We start from the raw sequence: 22,293 nt of genomic DNA on the forward strand, positions 1-22,293 counted from the left end.
CTGCTGAGTTAAATCAGGAGCAGTCAATTCCCTTAATGTTCGTGCATTTGCCATGGTGGCTTTTTCGTGGTCCGAATCACCTGAGTGGTCACCCCGCAAATTTATCGACTCCACCTCTGGATCCAATCCTTGAGGTGTAACACTGGATTGCTCCTCTCTGAGCTGTCTAGTTTCTTTCCTAGTTCGGCGTGCAATCTTCTTTACTTCAGGGTCAAAAATCAATTTGCCTGTACGAGAAGAACGAGACATAAATTAGAAAAAATATTAAGAAAATAAAAATAAAAAAATGAACTTAAAAAGAAACAAATAATTAACGCCTGTCCCCGACAACGGCGCTAAAAATTGACAGGTGCCGAACCTGTATAATAATAAAAATAAACCTAATTGCCAATAAAAGCAGTCAATAATCAATTCTAGATACTAGAGCAGAAACTCTAGGTGTGCAATGGGTTACTTGATTCACCCTGTTCCCGAAGAAGTTGCTTAATTCGATATACCAGAATTAATTAATTGACAAAATTTATTAACTAGTAGACAGTGGCAAGTAGGGTCGTCTCCTCAGGGACTGAGGATATTTGTCTTTTTGAAGTTTCAATTGGTAAAAAGGGGGATTGTATCGGAATAAAGCTAAAAATAATTAAGTAATTCACTAAAACGAATAATTAACTAGCACGAATGTAGACAGGAATTAAATCAAGAATAAATAAATTCTAACCAAGAATACAACTATTCAGACATAGTCCATTCATTCAATCATTGATGCAAGGGAGGTTCACTTAATTTATTAATAGGTTAGTTATAGTCGCCGACGAACTCTGACGACCAATTTTTCCTTAATTTATTAGTAATCAAGGTACGACCATTGATTACCCCTAATCAGAAAATACTTCTAGGTACGACCGTAGGAATTAATTTTCTAATTGTATTAAGAACTAGAAAAACCTAACCCCGATCAATAACACGCTACGAGGGTTATTTAAATCAGATTGCACGTTTCCCTAAGGTATAAAAATGCTAGTTGCCACTAATATTAATCAATTTAAATAATTACAGATTTAATTGACTAATTTGGCAGGAAATTAATAAGTCGCATTGAACATCGGTCCCTTGACATTCAATTAACAAAATAATCCCGTAGAAATTCAAATAGACAACGTGCAAATATTAACAAATTAAGGAACGCATGAAAATTAATTCGATCTCACAGATATTCGGGACTGCGTCGTTACGTTGATCCTTGACTAGATGAAGTTTAACCATGCCGCATAAATAAATCTTCACGCAAAGTAATTGATTCACAAGGCATCCCGTCTTTCACTAAAAAGCAAGAAGTAAAAGATGTTTTCCGGTGGGGATTAAAGCCGAACAGTCGGCACGCATGAACAAGGAAGAAGAAAGGAAAACTAAACTATTGCTCCAAAAAAGCCATTTCACAAGCCTCTGTACATTTCTTCTAAACAATGACTAATGCTTTTCTCCGTGGTCCTCGCCGAAATTGAGAGCCAAAGTACCCAAAAGAAAGCTCTGCCGAATTCCACTTTTCTAGTTTCCTACTGCTAGTCAAAGACTTCAATGCTCAAAACACTCCTAATCAGCAAAAGGGAATGCAATCCGTCTGCAACTCCTTGTGGGCCAGGGTTTGTGAAGCTTTTTGGAGTCTCCCATGTGTGGAGCAATTTTCTCCAACAGGTCCCCCTTTTTAGCCCTTTTTAGTTCCATTTCCTGTAGATAGGTCCAAATACCAAATATAAGTATATATTAACAATTTAAACCAATATTTGGTAAGGACAAAGGGGAAAATTAACAATAAAATTACTAACAATTAACACTCTATCAATCAGTTACGGCATTTATACTAAATGCGCTCCATGTAACCCCCATATATTTTGTATAGATATTCTTTATCCCTTATGATTTTTGTATTTATCCACATGGTTCCCATATGCTTTTATACAAGGTAGTTAAGCCGTCGATTAATTTGGTATTTAATTAGAGCACTATTGGTATTTCAATTAACGACATTACATAGGCTAGTTTAGGTCAAATTTCCACTTTACATAAAATTATAGGGGTGAAATGGACATTTTAAAATATTAGAGAGTCATGTGGCAATAGATGAAATCACATGGCGGTTATATATAATTTATCCTAAATTTTAATTGCATCTTATTAAAAGAACAACTCTAAAAATTTTGCTCACTTTTCTTAGTTTTACTAAAAAAAATGTAAAGCTTAGCCGCATGCATATTTTCAAAGAGAAATTGACAATATTCCAGTCATTTTTAGATTTTTAAAAATATTTTCATATTTTAATTTTTAATAACAATTTTTTCCCATTATTAAGTCATATTAGCGAGAAATTTTCCTTAGTCTTAAAAAAAGTGCAATTGTAGAATAAAATTTAACTAGGACCATATCTATAAAATATTTTTTTAATTATTATATTCGGAATATTGATTTTTTAGATATTAATTGTCCTAAGTGTTATCAAATATTAGAGTTCGCTAATGATTTTAGTAATAAACAAACAAATCGGTAAAAAAAAATGATGTTAGAAAATAAAGTGTAAAACAAACTATACTTTGAGCGAATTTACCATAGTTAACTCTCTGAAGTATAAGTGTCGTTTTGATACCATCACCATGCAATATTAGAATTGACCAACAGTTTAAGAGATAAAGTAAAAAAAAATAATGTTATTTCCCGCAAAAATGACGACACCCCTTTTGTGATTAACCCTATAATAAATGTTTTCTAGAAGTACCCATCATACTGATAATCCTCGCTAGTATGATCCTAGGATATTCATTCAAGTTCCTGAGATATTGAATATTTTCTGGGCACTTTGTGTCTTGTATTATTTAATATGTAATAGTTATCAGTGGATGTTTATAAAGCTTTTGGGATAAAACTTTGCCAGAACTTTCATATTAATCTATCATTCCAATTTTGTTCGTAGCATGAGTGGTGAGATTTTGATTCTTCTAGTTAGTTTTCTTGGATTGTTTTCATGCATGATTTTCAATAATTTGCAGAAATTCTACAACTGCACATCAATTCCTTTACAGACTCTCCCCTTGCATCAGTGGCTAATGCGTTTAACCGTATCATTAACCAACTTTCCACCAATCGTTGTACATTTCACGAGTTAAACAGCCTGGGCAGCATCACGCCTTGTGTGAGTTGTTATTCTTTTACCGGAGATTGTTATCTTGGTTTATCTGTCATCGTAACTCAAACGATGTTTTATTTTTGTAGCCTTTACAATTATTGAAATTAACTTATGTAGCTTATTATTTGAAATGCAATAAAATGGATTGAGTTAACACTTTAAATTATCCGAGACTCATGATATAACGAGGAGGAGTATAAATTTTTTCATTTATTCTATTTTATTATTTTGTTTCTTCCATACCCAAGGTGCTGGATTTTGTTGAAATAAATTACACTCTAACAAATACTTTGGGATGACATTATTGTCCGTTTTGCTTTGTTTTTGTCTTTCGCCTTTCTTTCTACTTCAGGTAGGAATCTCAATGTGTATGTATGGGAGAACTAACAAAGAAATTTTTGAACATACAGAAAATATTCAATTAGAGTGACCCTCTTAGACTTATCTCAAACTTTTTCTAACCCCTCATTTACTTCGTCAATATTAACCAATCTGAATGCTCTCACAATTTCTATATTCGTGGCCCACAATTAGGCCTTGTTTGGCAGACAAATTTTTTGCTAAATTTGTCTGTTACAAGTTTTTTAACAACTTTAGTTACTGTAATCTCAAAAAACTTTTCAAAAATTTTTAACTATATACTTCAAAATATCCAAAAATTTACACACTTTAAAATTTTTTTTCACAATTTCTATAGTAAGTTATAGTAAAAATTTTAGACAAACATCCAAAAAACTCACTTATCAAACGAGGCAATTATTCCTTCAGTCTATGACAGTGAGTCTGCTAAATGACTTGTCCAGTTCAGTCAACTACTTGTTAGGACGGACCAAACAATTGCTGTTGACTTACTTTTTAAGTCTATAATTTTGAGCTTGCATTTTAGTACACTGTATGTCTACTACGCAAGGACCGGAAGACTTTAGTCTCTTGGTATAAACACTAGGGAGGTGGACAAAGATAGAAAAGGTTTCAAATCATAAATTACAGTTCTCAAAAAAAAAAAATCATAAATTACAGCAACCACTTTTCTTTAGGTTTAGGCTATACTTGTTCACTATTAATATCTATTACAAAGGATAAATATCTTTCAGGATAAGATAAAATTTGTTTGTCTATAATAGACACTAATATAACAGACCGATTAGAACAACAGAGCATAGTTTTAAAATATTCTAAAATGTGAAGAATGATTTTCTACAATAAATCAATCCTTTACATGATCTTGCATATCTAGAATTGTTATGATTCAAGAATTGTATCTTATAGTCAATGATAAAAAAAATTTTCAAAGTTTTGTTTCATGTGAATAGATATTTACATAAGAAGCACAAGTGATCAGAAACATATTGTCTAAAGTTGAGGCATCATTTGGCCGGACTAATGGGACTCAATTTTCTTGGTATATTTTTGCGGAAAAATGAGCTAAACCTCGTTGTCAGAACTTAATACAGAAATGGTCAATAAGCTTCCACCAACTTGCAATTTACGCATATCGACCATGACTAATACTTTTCAAACCGTGAAAGCTAGGATTAATGTGATCATCTACCAGAGATGATAATTAACAGGAAGCCTTCATTTGTGTGGAGTACTTGATCTTCCCAATTAACACAAATCACAAGAATCTTGATATTCTTAGGTGATGTTCCCAATTTTCCCCTTTTTATGTTGTTTTAATGCCATTTTCTCAAAAAAAAATTTAATTTTTTTAAAAAAGAAGGGTTTGTTTTTGATGTTATAATTTTTAGTTTTTTCTTTTTTTTTATGTTGACTTAATGTAATATGTGCATATCAGGTGTCTGCTGGGTTAAGAAAAAAATTAAAATAATGTTCCAATGTGCTCGATCATCTTTCTTCCTCATGCACAAATTCTTTCTCAATAAAAATTTGAAATTCATTGAACATTCATCATGATCGTGATTAGTGTAAATATTCATTGTGTACTGTTGATGAATCATTTTCAGCTACTCAGCTGTTCAAAGTCGATAAATTCATCGTATTTCATGCACTCAGATCGATATTTTTGTGGTTTACCATGTTGCGTCCATATAATTTCCAGAATCCGCTGACTGACTGACTACTTTCGTGCATGAATCATAGAAAAACTTGAGAATTCCTTGGCGTGCAACTTTGGAGACCACACTTTGGACTTGCACTTGGCGTGCAACTTGATTTCTGGTTAACGTTCATCATTTGATTGAGGACCATGGTTTTCAAGCAATATGGTCTGTTGGGGAAACGAGAGAAATATTGTTCCTTTTTTTTTTTTTGAATAATTATTCTTGACTAACGTCTGAAATTGTTGACCATATAATAAAGGGTTAATCACAAAAACTTCTCTTAAGGTTTAATTAGTTTTGCACTTTACGCTCTAACATTATTTTTTCCTCATTTTACCCTTAAATTGTTAGTCAACTCTAGCATTACGTAATGAAAATGTCAAAAAGACATTGATACCCTTAAGAGTTAATTGCAGTAAATCCCCTTGAGGTATAGTTATTTTGCACTTGACCCTCTAATATCATCTTTTTCTTAATTTGTCTACTTGTCCCTAAAATCATTAGTCAATTCTAATATTTTGTACCACTCAAAACAAATAATGTCTAAAAAAATAGTTACTCAAAAAGTAGTCTCCATTTCACTCGAAAACTTGTTAGAAAGGATCAAATAGTTGCTGTTGACTTACTTTTTAAGTCTATAATTTTAAGCTTGTATTTTAGTACATTGCATGTCTTTTCTGCAAGGATTAGAAGACTTGAGTCTGTTGGCGTAAATACCACGAAGTTGAACAAAGAAAGAAAAGTTCCGGAATATAAACAAACTAATGAATAATCCACTTATCTTCTGGATTTTAAGAATTCCCTTATTTTATTTATTGTTTAGAAACGTCGTGATTTGGAGTGCCTTTTTTTTTTGTAGGTGGACTCTATTTAGAGAGAGTTGGTATTTTTATTATTTCATTTTGTTGTTCCTTGCGTGCCCTGAGCATTGTCCGTTTTGCTTTGTTTTGGTCTTTCGCCTTTCTTTCTACTTCAGTTAAGAATCTCAATGTGTATGGAAGAAGTGACAAAAGAAATTTCTCTATCGACAATTTTTTAGCATACAGAAATTATTCAATTAGAATGACCCTCTTAGACTTTTCTCAAAGTTTTTCTAACCCCTCATTTAGGTCGTCAATATTAACCAATCTGAATGCTCTCACAATTTCTTTTAGTCTTCTAGTCTGCAAGGACTAGACTAGAAGACTTTAGTGTCTTGGTATAAATACTAGGGAGATGGACAAAGATAGAAAAGGTCTCAAATCATAAATTACAGTAACCACTTTTCTTTAAGCTATATTTGTTCACTATTAATATTTATTACAAAGGATAAATATCTTTTACCATAAGACAAAATTTGTTTGTCTACAACATATACTAATATGACAAACCGGTCAGAACAATAAAGCGTAGCACCTGCAAGAAGAAAGGAGACATCCGTTTAAGGAAAAAGGATTAAGGAATATTGACATTCTTTTCCATGCGTTAGTACCTGCAAGAAAACGTCCTTTTCCATGCTACTGAGCACAACACATAACTTTTGTTTTGTTTTCTCTTTTCTTTTGGCTAAAATAGATTCTGAATAATAGAATGAGTTAGCTTATAAGACTATATCAAGAATGAAATTGCTTTTCTAAAATATAGAAGCAATGAACTTCCAACTTATACATACATATATACACATATATATACATCTATATACACACACACATATACATATATGCATATATATATATGAAGAAGCACGGAACTCCCCCTAGCCGAGCTGACCTGATAAGCTCGGAGTGCTGATGGAAGAGCTCGTCCCAAGCCTGCAAAACAGAAAGAAGTGTTCTCTCAAAGGGGGCCCCGAGGTGGTCCCCGAGAACACTCCGACGGTCAAGTTAGTTTTCCGGCGAGCAGGGAAGGGACTAACAGTCAAGCAGTCGGGGTGAATTGCCCAGAGTCAGCGTACCTTGTACAATATGTATGTGTTACCATTTATACCTGTTGAGGAGTCCGACCTCCGTACGTCCCGGAACCTGCCGTGGATAGCTCCCAGCCCCGCACTGGGGGGGGATTCTTCCCGCTCTCTGCGGGGTAGCCCTCGGGAGCCTCCCAGAGCCCTAGCCGCCGCGCACCCTGGGCTGGCTCCCCGTGGGCCCGGGGTGCAGGCCCAGCTCGGGCGACCCTGGGCTGCCACGTGTACAGGCCCAGGATGGGGCCTCTGCACTAGCCCCCTAGATTAGGTCAGGCTCCCGGGCAGACCTGATCTACCACGTAGCCACGTGGAAGCCCATCATTACACCGCTCTGCCGCGGTCACCCCCGGTGCAGTGCTGACATTGGGGAAGGGACGTCCGCGTCCTTTCAGTTGTCGCGTCCCTTCGGTCTCCGTACCCCATTCAATGCGTTCACATGGGACGGTTCAAATTCAAGTAACCGTTTTCCCCCCATTTTGGTTCCCTATAAATAGTGGCTGCCGAATTCATTTGCCATTTTCCCTTTTTCTCGCGCGTTTCCAACTCCCAGTAGTGCATTTCCGGCCAACAGCACCCAGATTCCGGCGACTTCTCCATCCCTTTCTTCACTCCAGTCATCAGTAAGTCTTTCCCCCTCTTTTCTCGCATTTTCTCTCTTCCTTTTGCTATCCTTTGCATTTTATGTCGGGCCTCTCCGACGTCACTTCCTCCGCCTCCCAGACTCCAGTCCGCCGTAGAGCCACCAGAATCTTCATCTCCTCTTCATCTTCATCTTCATCTTCGTCATCTCCCTCTCCTTCTCCTTCTTCATCCTCCGCTTCAAACCCCAACTTTCCCATTCCCGACTTGCTTGAGCCTGTCGACATCATGAGCTCACCATCCGCCCACTCTCCTTCTGCCCAACTCCGGTTGGAGGCGGCCGAGCTCGATGCCTTCATCGAGCGGCAAGCCACTTCTGTCCCCTCTCCCAAATCCCCGCATAACTCTCCTGGCGGAGCCCAGGAGGGAGTTGGGGAGGACAGGGACTCCTCGGAGGGGACCCCTGAGGCCGAGCAGGGGGATGACCCTGGGTTCAACTACGGCCACCCCGACCGGGAGGAGGCCATCCTTTCGCCCGAGGCGGTGGCCGAGCTAGCCGCCTCATTCTCCATTCCTCCGGCTTTCGAGCCCCGAGCTGCCGGGCCCACTGACCGGGCTTGCCGACCTCCCCCAGGCTATGTAGCCATCTATAAAGAGCAATTGGTCGCAGGGCTTCGACTCCCCATTCCTCCGGCCCTGGCCGAGATCCTGAGCTACTGGGGGCTCAGGATAACCCAGGTCCACCCCAACTCGATCAGGATCATCGTCGGATTCCTGATCTATTTGCCAGATCTGCTCCATCCCCTATTCTCTCTCTCTCTTCCGTTCCCACTACGCCCTCAAGGCTTCTCTCCCTGGGTGGTACTACTTCTGCCGCCGCTCTCCCAGCAATCGGCTGGAAGGGGGACTTCTTTTTCGTTAGGAACACCCGATTCCCCCGCAAAGCGTGCAAGGTCGGGGGGGTCGGGGACGACCCCTATCCGGAGGATCTGGACCCTGAGGCCTTCGGCCAGCTGCTGGGCTCTGCGACGAAGCTGTACGCAGCCAAGTTTTCCACCGAGCAGATTTCCGCAGCCGGGCTGTTGGGAAAGTTGTCCGGATCCCCCGGAGGGGTGGAGTTCTCCCCCGCCGACCAAGATTCCTGTAATACTGCTCCTGTTTCCCTGTTACCTACTGCCTTTCCCCCCTTCGTTTTCTGACCTGTAGCACTAATCCGGTGCTGTTTTTTGCAGTGAAGAGACTCTCCAAGCTGTTGGGTGCGCCAACCGAGGAGGCCACCTCCGCTGAACAGCTTGAGGCGGCGAAGAAAGCCCCTGAGGCCTCGGCGACTCCTGGGGGCAGCTCGGCCCCCCAGAAGGAGGCCTCCCAGGCTCAGTCCCCCTCCAAGCCAGCCCCCGGAAAGAAGAAGGCAACGGGGCAGAAGAGGGGGCGAGAAGACGAGCCTCCCCAGCCCGGGAAGAAATCTGCGCAAGGCCCAGCCCAGCGCCCCCTCCTGCTGACGTCCGGGGGCCCTGTCCACCTTGGTGTAGGCTCCGTGGAGGAGCACGCCCAGGAGAGCGCCCCCCCGAACTTGTGGCGCTTCCGCCACGTGGCTCCTACGAAGCCGGGGCAAGCCACCACAATGCATGATCCTCGGCGCTTCTGCCCGTCCTGGGAGCTCTCCATCAATGACCGAGCCCAATTCCCCGAGGTGGCTCGCGAGCTAGTCACGGGTTCAGTCCTCCCACGTGACGAGAAATGGATTGAGCTGGCCAGCCCGTCCGAACTCCAGGACATGTACTACACCGCCCAGGCCCAAGTAAGCCCTCTCCCTTTCATGCCCTTTGGGGTCCCTGTTTTTCCCTGACCGGGGTAACAGCATGCTAACTTTTACTTTCATCTCTTCAGGCCAACGCCGCCGGTGCCGCCCTGGTAACCCGCTTCTCCGAGCTGTCTCCCGACCTGGAGAAGATGCGGAAGAAGAACCAGGAGGCCGAGCAAAAGCTGGCTAAGACCCTTAAGGAGGTAGAATCCCTTAAGGCCAAATTGGGCAAGGCTGAAAAGGGGCTGGAGGACTCCCAGGTCCAGCTCGCATCCACCCGGTCTGAGCTGGACCAGGAGAAGAGGGGTGCGGCGAAGCTGAAGGAGGAGCACGCCTTTGAGCTCTCTGGCGCCATTAGCCGGGAACGCAAGAAGGCTGTCCGGGACTTCCTCCGCTCCGACCAGTTCGCCGATGATGTGGCCTGCCTCAACCAGCCCATCTTCCAGATGGGCGCCACGCGGACCCTGGACAAAGTGAAGGGCCTCAACCCACCCGGCTTCAACTTGGCGGATTTCAAGGACTACAATCCTGCGGCCGAGGAGAAACTGGACTGGCTCTTCGATGGGTACCGCAAGGGGCATGCCCTGAAGGACCTGGTGGGAAGGAGTGACGTGGGGGCCGAGCTGGCGGAGCTCCCCCTGGAGGAGGAGGAGACTCCTGGCAGGGCCTCCGGGAAGGAGCCCGTGGCCTAAGGTCGGCCACTCCAGAAACCCTCTCCGCCTCCTTATAAGGATGTGACCATGCTCCAGTTGAAAATGCCCTTGAGGGTCCACCTTCCTTTTTGACAGCCTTCTCCCCCCGACTTCCAACATGCTTAAGGTGTACCTTCAGCTCCTACCTCAAGCAGGTCGCCAGCAAGAAGAAGACGTAGCTAGGTCCCCCTTTCCCTGTATAGCTCGGTGAACGTTGTAACAGGTAGGCTGGAAGTTTTGTAATAGATAGGCCTTAAGTGCATATACGAAATTCGAAGGAGACCTTCTCGTAATTCTCGCATACGCCAAGCTCTAGCAACCAAAACCATGTGCCGACCTCTCGGGTCAAGCACCGAGTATTCCTATCAAAGCGACGCGCCAGCCTATTGGGACTGAGCCCCAAACTTTCAGGATAATCCCGCCGACCTCCTGGGTCGAACGCAGAACTCCCGAATTCCAACGAGTTTCAGGATAATCCCGCCGACCTCCTGGGTCGAACGCAGAGCTCCCAGCCCCCCACTAGGACAGTTAGTGAGGGAACGCTAAGTGTGCTAGTGTAAGATTAAAACCCAGAAGACAAACAAGTACACATAAAACTGAAACTCGGGGGTCAAGTCTTTATTGATTGATAAAACCGAAATTCTAAAGTATCGGACAACTTGAAAATGCTGGTCTAACCTACGCTAAAAACAGTCGCAGATTGGAGAAGTGCCAAGTGCGGGGTACCTCAGATCCATCCATCCTCGCGAGTTTACAGTACCCAGCTCGGTTGGCCTCTAAGACCTGGTACGGCCCTTCCCAGTTAGGGTCAAGCTTGTTGGAGCCATGAGCTCGACTGACCGAGTTCTTCCTCAGGACCAGGTCGCCCGGCTGGTACTGTACGGACCTAACCTTGGCGTTATGATAGCGGGAGATTTGACTTTTGTACTTAGCCATTCGTACCGCTGCTTCCTCACGCTTAGCCTCCAGCGCGTCCAAGTTATATTTCAGCTCTTCCTCGTTGGTCGTCGCAACGAAGTTTTGTGTCCGGGGTGAGGGGAGACCAATCTCCGCGGGCACCACCGCCTCTACTCCGTAAGTCAGAGAAAAAGGGGTCTCTTGAGTTGCTGTCCTGGGCGTAGTGCGGTAAGCCCAGAGGACACTAGGTAGTTCGTCCAGCCAATTAGACTGGGCTAACTCCAACCTGGTCTTTAACCCTTGCAGAATTGTTCGGTTAACGTTTTCCACCTGCCCATTGGCCTGGGGGTGTCCGACCGAGGTGAAGTGCTGGTTAATCCCTAACTCGGCGCACCAGCTTTTGAAGGGATTCTCTGCAAACTGTCGTCCGTTGTCGGATATCAAGACATGCGGGATTTCGAAGCGGCAGATTACGCTTTTCCAGAAGAACTTCTGAATCGCTCTACCTGAGATAGTGACCAGGGGTTCGGCTTCCATCCATTTCGTGAAGTAGTCGATAGCCACCACTAGGTGCTCGTACCTGCCCCGGAGCGCGGGGGAAAGGACCCAAGAGGTCTACTCCCCATTGGGCAAAGGGCCAAGGACTGTGGATGGGGACCATCTCCCGAGTGGGCTGGTGGCGCAGTGGGGCATGCACCTGGCAAGCTCGGCATTTCTGGACCAGTTCTGCGGCATCTCGAAAGACCGTAGGCCAATAGTAGCCCAGGAGAAGGCACTTTTTGGCCAGTACCCGGGACCCGACGTGTGCCGCGCATATCCCTTCGTGGATTTCGCGGAGGACATAATCGCCCTCCTCAGGAGTCACACACTTTAGCCAGGGGGATAAGTACGACCTCCTGTAGAGGGTTCCCCCAGCGTAGGCGTACTTAGCAGCTCTTAGCTGTATTCGGCGAGCTTCGGTCTTGTTCTCTGGGAGGGCGCCCGAGCTGAGGAGGTCGACGAGAGGAGTCATCCAGGTGGCCGAACTGTCTATGGCCAGGACCTGGACCTGGTCGATACTTTTCTGCTTTACCACCTCTACCAGGACTTCCTTGCTCAGGTGGGCAAACGAGGAAGACGCCAGTTTCGACAGGGCGTCCGCCTGCTTGTTCTGTGACCGTGGCACCCGCTCTATCTCGAAGTGGCTGAAAAGCTGTATCACCTCCTGCACTTTAGCCAAATATTTTTTCATGACGTCTTCCTTGGCTTCATACTCCCCGCAAACCTGGAGGACGACAAGCTGGGAGTCGCTCCTGACTTTGATGGCGGTTACACCCATCTGGTGGGCTATCCGCAATCCTGTGAGCAGGGTCTCGTACTCGGCCTCATTGTTGGACGCGGGGAAATCGAATCGGAGAGCGTATGTCAGCTCCTCCCCGGTCGGCGAGATGAGCAGCAGGCCTGCTCCGCTCCCCTCCTTGCTCGAGGCTCCGTCCACGAACAACACCCAAGGCTCTACTGGCCCGACCTCCTCAGACAGAGTGCTCAGCTCAGTCGTGGACAGACTGGCGCCTTTCGCGAGAAAGTCAGCCAGGGCCTGGGCTTTGATGGCCGTGCGGGGTCGGTAGCCAATATCGTGCTCGGCTAGCTCAACGGCCCACTTAGTCATCCTGCCTGAGACCTCGGGTTTTGTGAGTATCTGCCGAAGAGGCTGGTCGGTCATGACAACGATGCTGTGGGCTTGGAAATAAGGCCGAAGCTTCCGGGCGGCGTGCACCAAAGCCAGGACTAGTTTTTCGGCCGGCGTGTATCGGGTCTCCGGCCCCTGTAGAGCTCGGCTGACATAATATATCGGCCTCTGAGCCCCCTGTCTTCCCGTACCAGGACCGCGCTAACGGCCTCGTTGCAGGCGGACAAGTACAGGAACAAGGTGTCCCCCTGTTTCGGGGCGGTCAGGGTGGGTAGCTCGGCCAAATACGCCTTGAGGTCGGCGAAGGCCTTCTCGCACTCCTCGGTCCACTGAAAGTCTTTGGGTGCCTTAAGGATCCGGAAGAAGGGAAGCCCCCTCACCGCGGACCGAGAGAGGAATCTATTCAGGGCGGCCATCCTTCCCGTGAGTCGCTGGACCTCCTTCACATTCCGCGGAGGGGCCATGTCCATGATGGCCTGGAGTTTTTCGGGGTTGGCCCGGATCCCCTCTCGGGAGACCAAGAAACGAAGGAACCGGCCCGACCTAACTCCGAAGGTGCACTTCTTCGGGTTCAACCGCATCCGACTCTCCTGGAGGATGCTCAAGATCTCCCTCAGGTCGGGGACGAGCTGGGGTCCAGCCCGACTCTTGACGATCATGTCGTCCACGTAAACCTCCATGTTCCGGCCGATCTGGTTCTGGAACAGTTTATTGACCAAACGCTGGTAGGTAGCTCCAGCGTTCTTCAGCCCGAATGGCATCGTCCGGTAGCAGTAGGTCCCTTCCTCGGTGATGAAGGATGTGTTTTCTCGATCCTCCTCGGCCATCTCTATCTGGTGGTATCCCTTAAAGGCATCCAGGAAACACAAAACATCAAAACCAACAGTAGCATCTACTAACCTGTCGATCCTCGGCAAAGGGAAACAGTCCTTTGGGCATGCTTTATTGAGATCTGTGAAGTCAACGCACATCCTCGAGGATTGGTCCTCCTTTCTTACCAGAACAGGGTTGGCCAACCAGGTCGGGTAGTAGACCTCCATGATGATTTTGGATTCCAGCAGCTTTCCGACCTCCTTCCTAATCACCTCATTCCTCTCGGGAGCGAAGTTTCTCTTCTTCTGCTTCACCGGTTTTAAGCGAGGATCTATGTTAAGGTGATGGACCGCCAGGTCGGTCGGAATCCCCGGCATGTCCTCTACCGTCCAAGCGAAAACTTGGGCGTACTCCCTTAAGAGGGCCTTCAGGTCGTCCTTCTCTTTGGGCGGCAGTGATGCACCGATACGGATTGTCTGGTCAGGCCTCCCCTCCCTCAGCGGGAATTCCTCGATCACATCCGGAGTATCCAGCTGCCGCTCCTCCTCCCCCGGGATATAGGGCTCCAAGCTGACCGTCTGGGCTACCACCTTCTCATGCCCTCTGAGCAGGGCGAGGTAACAAGTTCGAGCCGCTTCCGGATCTCCCCGTACCTCGGCAATTCCTTCCGGGGTGGGGAATTTGACGCTAAGGTGGAGAGTTGAGGGGATCGCTCGGAGGGCATTCAAAGCGGGCTGGCCCAGGAATATGTTGTACGGGGATGGTTGCTTGACCACCACGAAATTGACGGGGATGGTCCGGCACCTGGGGGCTTGCCCCACCGTGACCATCAGGTTGATCATTCCCTCTGGGTGGACAGGCGGTCCGGTAAAGCCTACCAGAGGTGTCCGCACAGGAGTCAGCTGTCCATCCTCCAGGCCGAGCTCTTTGAACACCCGATAGAACATAATGTCGACCGCACTCCCTTGGTCGACGTATACCTTTTTCACTCGATAGTTGTTGGTCACGACATCGATGATGATGGCCTCATGGTTCCCAGATGCTAGGGGAACCGCGTCCCTCGGCCCGAAGATGATCTCCTCGTCCATGCGCAGGCGTTTTAGGGAGTCGTCCCCCTCAGGGGGAGATAGCTTGCTTTTCCGAGCTGCATGACTGTCCCCCCTGTAGGACCGCCGGCGATGGTGTTTATCACCCCTGTCAAGTTCTGGGTATCCTGGTCGGGTGAATAACCCCGGGACGCGCCCCGCCGATCAGGTCGGTCACGGTGCTGACCCTCGCCTCTCTCTCCTCGGTAGGCGCGTCCGGACTCCTGGCCGGGACGACCTTGCCGCACAAATCGACCCAGGAAACCGCGCTAAACGAGGTCCTCGATCTCCCTCTTTAGGGCCCAACACCCCTCAGTGTCGTGCCCGACGTCCCTGTGGAAGGCACAGTACCGGTCCTGATTCCTCTTATTCCGAGGCGTGCCCATTTTGGGGGGCCGGTCTCCCAGGCCCTCTGTCTCCATGACAGCCAGGATTTGCGCCCTTGGCCGGGTTAGGGGCGTGTACCCTTTTTCAGGGAGCGGCAATGGAGCGGGGGCCCTATCCTTGGAGAGGCGATCGAAGACGTTCTTCCTGGCTTGGCTGTCCTTGGTTTCAGGGTGGTTTGCCCGTCCTTTCCGGTCCCCGAGCTCCCGATCTGATTCTCGTTTCAGGCGGCCGGCCTCCTCTGCGTTGGCAGCAGCGTGAGCCCGATTCAGGAGCTCTCCCAGATTCTTGGGAGGCTGCTCGACGAGCTTGTAGTAGAGCTCCTCTACCCTTAGCCCGTTCATGAAGGCAGCCATGACCACTTTCTCATCTTTGTCCCTGATCTGCAGGCTTTCTGTGTTGAAGCGCGTCATGAAATTCTTTAGGGACTCGTCCGGCTTCTGCTTGACGGCCATCAAGTGAGCCGCATTTTTCGAGTAAGTTTTCGAGGAGACGAACTGAGCAGCGAACTGTCTGGCCAGCTCGGTGAAATTCCGGATAGACCCCGGCGCTAGGCCCTGGAACCAGAGCCGGGCCTTACCCTTCAGGAACATGGGGAAGGTCTTGCAACGGAATGTATCCGCGGCGGTCTGCAGACGCATGTGCGTCATGAAGACCGAGAGGTGGTCTTCCGGGTCCGTCGAACCATCGTACAGCTCGATGTTCGGAATTTTGAACCTCCGAGGTAACGGGTAGTCCTCTACCTCTCGGGTAAAGGGCGAGACTGCGTAGTTATCCTCATACTGTTGTGGCCGCAGGATCTGCTCGAGCTCGTCCCGGACGGGCTGCCGCTGAGGAGGATCCCGCTGCCGGCTCTGGATGGACCGGACGGGAGATCGCTCCGGTCCGTTCCTCGCGAGCTTCCACGAGGGGGGGTTCCTCAAGCGGTCCCCGGCGGACCGGTCACGAGAATACCTCTCACTGTCCCCGACCACCGAGGCTCGCGGCTTGGGAGGAGTCCGCGGTCGCTTCCTCCTGGGAGGCTGGTCCTGTGACTCGTCCTCTGAGGGGATGAGGAGCGATTCCTTCTCCTTTCCCTTCGTCTTAGAGGTCTGCGCACCGCCAGCCTCACCCCCCTCCTTCGCCTGCCGGATTATGTCTTCCAGCATGGGGAGATTCTCGGTTACAAATTGGTATATCTGCTGCTTCCGTTCCCCCGAAAGGGTCGAGCCCCCGGCGCCCCGGGCCGCCGGGATCCCTCGCCGGCCCCGGGATCGGTGTTGTCCATGGTTCGCTTGGAACGCGTTCTCGCCATCAACACAAATACTCGTACCTTCGTTTCCCACAGACGGCGCCAACTGAAGAAGCACGGAACTCCCCCTAGCCGAGCTGACCTGATAAGCTCGGAGTGCTGATGGAAGAGCTCGTCCCAAGCCTGCAAAACAGAAAGAAGTGTTCTCTCAAAGGGGGCCCCGAGGTGGTCCCCGTGGGCACTCCGACGGTCAAGTTAGTTTTCCGACGAGCAGGGAAGGGACTAACAGTCAAGCAGTCGGGGTGAATTGCCCAGAGTCAGCGTACCTTGTACAAGAGGTATGTGTTACCATTTATACCTGTTGAGCAGTCCGACCTCCGTACGTCCCGGAACCTGCAGTGGATAGCTCCCAGCCCCGCACTGGGGGGGGATTCTTCCCGCTCTCTGCGGGGTAGCCCTCGGGAGCCTCCCAGAGCCCTAGCCGCCGCGCACCCTGAGCTGGCTTCCCGTGGGCCCGGGGTGCAGGCCCAGCTCGGGCGACCCTGGGCTGCCACGTGTACAGGCCCAGGATGGGGTCTCTGCAATATATAATTGAAAAATGAGTTAAAAGTGATTTAAAAAATTTATTCCAAATACGCTAAACGATATGAGCGGAGAGAAAGTGTGACATGACAAAATTGAGAAGGGAAAAAAAAAAAGACAACAGTGATTGTACCTCCTAAAAGTTCTATATTCTGCTTCACAATGGAAAACAGAATTGAGTACTCTGCCTCACAATGAAAAACAGAATGAGTTCAACTGCCAATAACATCTTGACCATAAAATTTTGAAAATACACAGCAAATATTACTGCTGGTTCCTTGCTCGGAAGATCTGTTGATGGGTTCTGGGAGAAGCATTGCCAATCCAAAATCACCCACACGAGCAACAAGATCATTGTCAAGAAGTTAGTTACATGGTTTAAGATCACAATGAATAATCTCTGCTTTACAGTGGTTGTGAAGATACTGCAATGCTGAAGCCACATCAATTCCAATGTTCAGCTTCTGAGAAAGATTAAGGCGTCTTGAGTTTGTTGCCAGGTTGGTTGTCTATGCAGGATGCAACCACAAGTCCAGATTTCCATTTTCCATAAACTCATAGGCTAGAGCTTTGAATTCATCACTCTTGAAATCAACACTGGTGTAAAACACATGTTTTTTATTCATTTTTTTAAAAATTAAGTGGTAATTTCCTTCGGATAAAAAAATGTAAAAAGATTAAAGGGTTAATTGGAGGTTAGGAAGGAGATAAGATAGGATAAGAGTTCACAATCAATTAAAACTCTTATCTAAACCACCAGGTAGTGGGTAGTATTAGGGATCTAAAATATCCGTCTAAGGGTTTAAAGAAATAACGATACTCTTATTTCTCATTATCGTCATTTCCTTAGAACTAGAGCCGGCAAAAGACGTCACTGTCAATCAAACAGACAACTAGGCACCTAGACCTGTAAGTCCCAAACTCACATTAAAAATTTTCTTTTAAATCTTATTAGTGTCATAAATAATTTTAAAGATTTTATGAGTATGTATATTACGTTATATATATATATATATATCTTATCTTACATATATATAAAAACCTAAGCCTTCTTCTCCCACGTTGATCCACGTGGCTGCTTTTGGGGAGGAAGCCTATTGTAGCAGCTGTCTTTTGCCAACAATGTCCTCTAAAATTTAACTTCTGGACTGAATAGTCAATTACTGTTAAGGGGTCATACGTCTTTTACCATCTAATTACAACTTTATCCTACTAGACATAACATCACCTCAAAACAGTAATATAACTGTTAAGGGTTATTTCTGGCATGTTGGCTCAAATTATCCTCCTCTCCTTTTCATTGTTTCCCGTTTCTTCCACTGCTTCTCTTCGGCATGTTGAGCCACGTGGCGGTATTAGGGGAGGGAGAAATTTTTCCTTCCGTTTATGCCCTAGGAATGCTGATTATTTCTCCTAACAATATACCACTATTGGGGTCATTTTTATCTTTTTACATGAAATTACTGTCTTGCTCAGAGAAAAACAAACTTGCCCAGAGAAAAAAAAGTATTGAGGGCTATTTGTGTCTTTTTGCGAATGACCTTTTGCTTTATTTCTCAGTCTTTCCCGTCTCTTGCCCTCTTTTCCCTGATACCATTGTGGTTCTCCTTTGTCTCTGCTGAAAAAGACAAGAAGTCAAAAAATCAAACAAAAAGATGGAAGTTCACCAACGTGGCAGCAAGGCAAAACACTCCCTTTCTGCTTCATTTTAGCCCGTCATCTTTTGTTTTCTTCTTCCTTTCTCTCTGTGTTTCCCGTTTCTTTATTTCTCCTTTCGGCTTTCTTTTCTTTTTGCTTCAGACGAAAAAAAGTACTACTTCAATTCTTCCACTAGTAGCGAACTGTTTACTCCTCTCTTTGCCAGTGGTTCTACTTCATTTTCTTTTTGCTTCAGAAGAAGCATGTTTTCAGATTTCATTTTGTTTTCATGTTCAACTATACTTTTTCTCCTTTGTCCCTCTCTCTCTGCTTCCGTTCCTTTCTCTCTCTTTCATTTTCTTTCTGGTTTCAACAAGCTAAAGTACCAATTGAACTCCTCCAGCACTTGGTCAACAATTTGACGATCTTTTTCCCCAAATTATGGCTGCTTATCCATATTCCAACCGTGGGATTGTTCCATAGAGAGTCAATTATGGCTGCCCATCCATATCCCAACTGTGGGATTGTTCCACCAAAGTCAAGTATGAGGTATGATCTCTACCCATTATTAGGAATATAGGTTTGTCATTTTCCTTTGTTTTCGTTTGCCAGTTGAGAAATGATCAAGAGTGAGAAGAAAAATCTCTAACAACTCATCCATTTTGCGTCATTATCTATTGTGTTCATGATGGCTAATACCATTGTTTGTCCTTTTGTTTTCCTTTTCGTTGGCCAGTTCGCAAATTATCGACAGTGAAAGAAAAATTCCTAACAACTAATAAAGTTTGTGTCTCTATATACATTAGGAACACAAACACTACTCACAAAAAACTCCACGGTTCTTCCTCATTTTCCTCTGCAATGTTTCCTACTAAAGGTAATTACTCATTTTCCGCGTGTAATATTTTCCCCTACGAGTATTCAAGAGATTGGATAATCTGTATACTTTTCATTTTGATTGCCAAATTTCTTTAGGGGTTTAATTGCATTTTCAAAGAATTGGTGCCGAAGAGCTTCTGATTTAGCGTTCACAGATTTCAGTTGTAAGTTCGTTTGGTTTCACCTATCACTTGTCAACTGAATTTTTTATCCTTGCATTTTTTCCTTCTCAGTTGTAAGTTCTCTTGCGAGTATTAAGTCCATAGGTTGTAAGTTCTGCCATTTAATAGTAAAAGTCTGCTGGGTTCCTGTTACATGTTACAACAAGCTGATTGCATAAAATTCATATTTTCATGCACCCTAGGGCGACAGAATGAAAAGTTTAAGAGTACTAAACCATCAGCTATCATTACTAATAACAACAGGAAATAATAGAACAGGTTTTGGAGAATAGCAGCTCCTCAGAAGATGATGTTCCTGCAACTAAGAAAGCAGCAGCCATTAAGGCCCAGCCTGCAGGTGATTTCAAAAAGAAAGTTGAGTCTCCTGATGAACCTGATTCAGATGATGAAACAAATGATTCAGATTCGGACTCAGATATCAGGTTGGTGAGATTTTCAAATCAATAATGTTGGGGCTATGAGCAATTGTGTAGTTGTCTTTTAATCCTTACATAATTTGGTACAAAGACATCAATGCTGTCTAGGTATTATAGAAAAATGAGTGAACAGAGAATTCAGGGCATGTTTGGATTTCTTCCCCCTAATTTATTTTGTCTTTCCACCCCATTAGCTAGAAACTGTGTTCTTTTGCTTAAGCTTAGGCTGAAAAAGCTTTTTTATGATGATTCTGAAGAGTAACTCTCAATGTGCATCTTCAAACATTTTTGCTTATATGAACCTTATAACATGTGAACATAATTTTAGTTCATATCTTCAAAAAAAAAATTTTGGGAGCGTGTATAAAATTACAGAACAGGTCTTGTACGTTGCCTCCTAATTTGCCCAACGCTGCCAAAAATCTTCCCCTTGCTGTTAAAAGTAATTAACCGTTAAGCAGATCAGATTCTCTATTGTTTGTCAGATATTATTTTATGAGTTTTTGTTTGATAACTGTACGTTTAGCTTTTGTCTCTCCTTGTACAGGATTTTCTCTTGAAATTGACACTTCTATGTGAGAACATGGCTGAGCTTAAGTTTCAAGTTATTGTGAAGCTTACGCATGGCTGCGGACAAGTTTGTCATTCAGTTTTTTCATAATTCGTGGTATTTGTTCGAAATATGGACGACATATATTCCTTTAGAGAGGTATTCTGGTTCTTTCTACATTTTGTTTTCTAATTCCTGATATTTCCTTGTTTTGCTACTTTATCAAATGGCAGTCACCACCTCCTAAAGCTGTTTCTCCCAAGAGGCCATCCTCTGCAGCTGAAAACAGGCAGGTAATAGCTTTGCATGCTTAAAGAGTTAAAGAGGACATGCTTTTTTGACTGGTATCGGATGCATTTTTTATTTTAGCTTTGCAAGTGCAGCTGAATAAAGACAGTAGCGAGGAAGACACTTCTGATAAGGAAAGTGAAGATGAGGAGCCTCAGAAAAAGAAGAGTAAAGTTGTCGTATGTAATTTTCAAGTATGCATTTTTGTTGCCTTTTATCATATCAATTGGCTTTTGTAATTATTTATTTGTGGGGTTCTCTAGCCCACTGGTGTTCTGAAATCCAGTGCTGTAGGCGGGGAAAATAGAAAGTAGTAGTGAAGAGGAAAGTTTAGATGAAAATTCTGATGAGGAACCGCAAAAAGCAAACAAGGTAGCGAGATACATTATCAATGGCATTTGACTTTTGTGGGACCTTAACATTTCACTTATATGTTCAATGCATGAATTTAACTTTGACAGCCTGTGCAACCAAAGATAAGCAGCTCAGATGAATCATCTTCCGAAGATGAAGAAGAAACTTCTGAGAATGAGGAAGGACCTACCAAAACCCCACAGAGAAGGTAATATTTTACAATTTAAATATTTGTGTTTGTGGTTCTTAAAATGTTATTTATTATGGTTTGATTTGCCTTTAGTTGGTGAGTGAATGAATTGATTCTTTGACGTAATTTCTTTTCTTGATTTCAAGTAGATAGTCCTAGCTAACTGAGATATACCTTAAAATTTCATGTGTGCCACTTGACTAGCAGAGTATTATTAAGTGATATTAAAGCTAGCATTACTGTTTTGTAAAACCAGTGTGCAAGGTGCTGGTATTTTGGTGTTACCCAACAAATACCCTCAAGTTACTTGTTACTAATATCAATTATGTATTATTGGCTTTTCATCCAGGAGCTTATTGGCTTTTCATCCAGGAGCACCACATTATCTAAATTATTCAATTTGACACATTATCTAATATATGGTATGCATTTCTAGCTGCATGGTTTTGTAAAAAAAGAGCAATTGGAGGATACCCTCACACGCATGCATCTTGTGATCATTCCTGTTTATTTTTCATATTGCGTATGTGCTCCTTTGTCCAGACTCTTCGTGGTTTATGTGGAAGTATGCAAGCACTTCATTATGGTTCAGAATGACATGAGATTTACCTCTCTTCTTAAGGTCTTTCCTTGGCAGCCAATATGAGAAGTAATTGATTGATGTCTAAAATATGAGAGCAAAAATTAATGTCTTCCTCATAAAATTTTTAGTGAACTTTACCACTGTGGTCTCGCCCATTAAGCAGCTTAATTAGCAATCCAATTAAGTTAACAATTACTTCAGTGCTTCAGTTCTACGAGTTATGCATTTGCGTGGACACTACATACAACTTGGCAAGAATTTACATATCATTGTTCAGAGAAATGAGAATACCAGGAAATTTTTCAA

General features: G+C 44.9%; 1 long non-coding RNA gene across 3 annotated transcripts; it reads left to right on the plus strand.

Annotated features, from left to right (window-relative positions):
- Positions 1-19,144: 19,144 nt before the first annotated feature.
- LOC140013057 (uncharacterized) lies at positions 19,145-22,001 on the plus strand. Of its 3 annotated transcripts, none has more exons than XR_011820132.1 (7): positions 19,145-19,422; positions 19,521-20,028; positions 20,570-20,689; positions 20,806-20,865; positions 20,956-21,039; positions 21,124-21,232; positions 21,322-22,001. It is a non-coding gene; the product is annotated as an uncharacterized lncRNA (long non-coding RNA). The 3 variants fall into 3 exon arrangements; XR_011820131.1 differs by having other exon boundaries at positions 19,521-19,588; positions 19,865-20,028; positions 20,956-21,232; XR_011820130.1 differs by having other exon boundaries at positions 20,956-21,232.
- Positions 22,002-22,293: the final 292 nt, after the last annotated feature.

Source organism: Coffea arabica, chromosome 8e (assembly GCF_036785885.1).
Source record: "Coffea arabica cultivar ET-39 chromosome 8e, Coffea Arabica ET-39 HiFi, whole genome shotgun sequence".
NCBI lineage: Eukaryota > Viridiplantae > Streptophyta > Magnoliopsida > Gentianales > Rubiaceae > Coffea > Coffea arabica.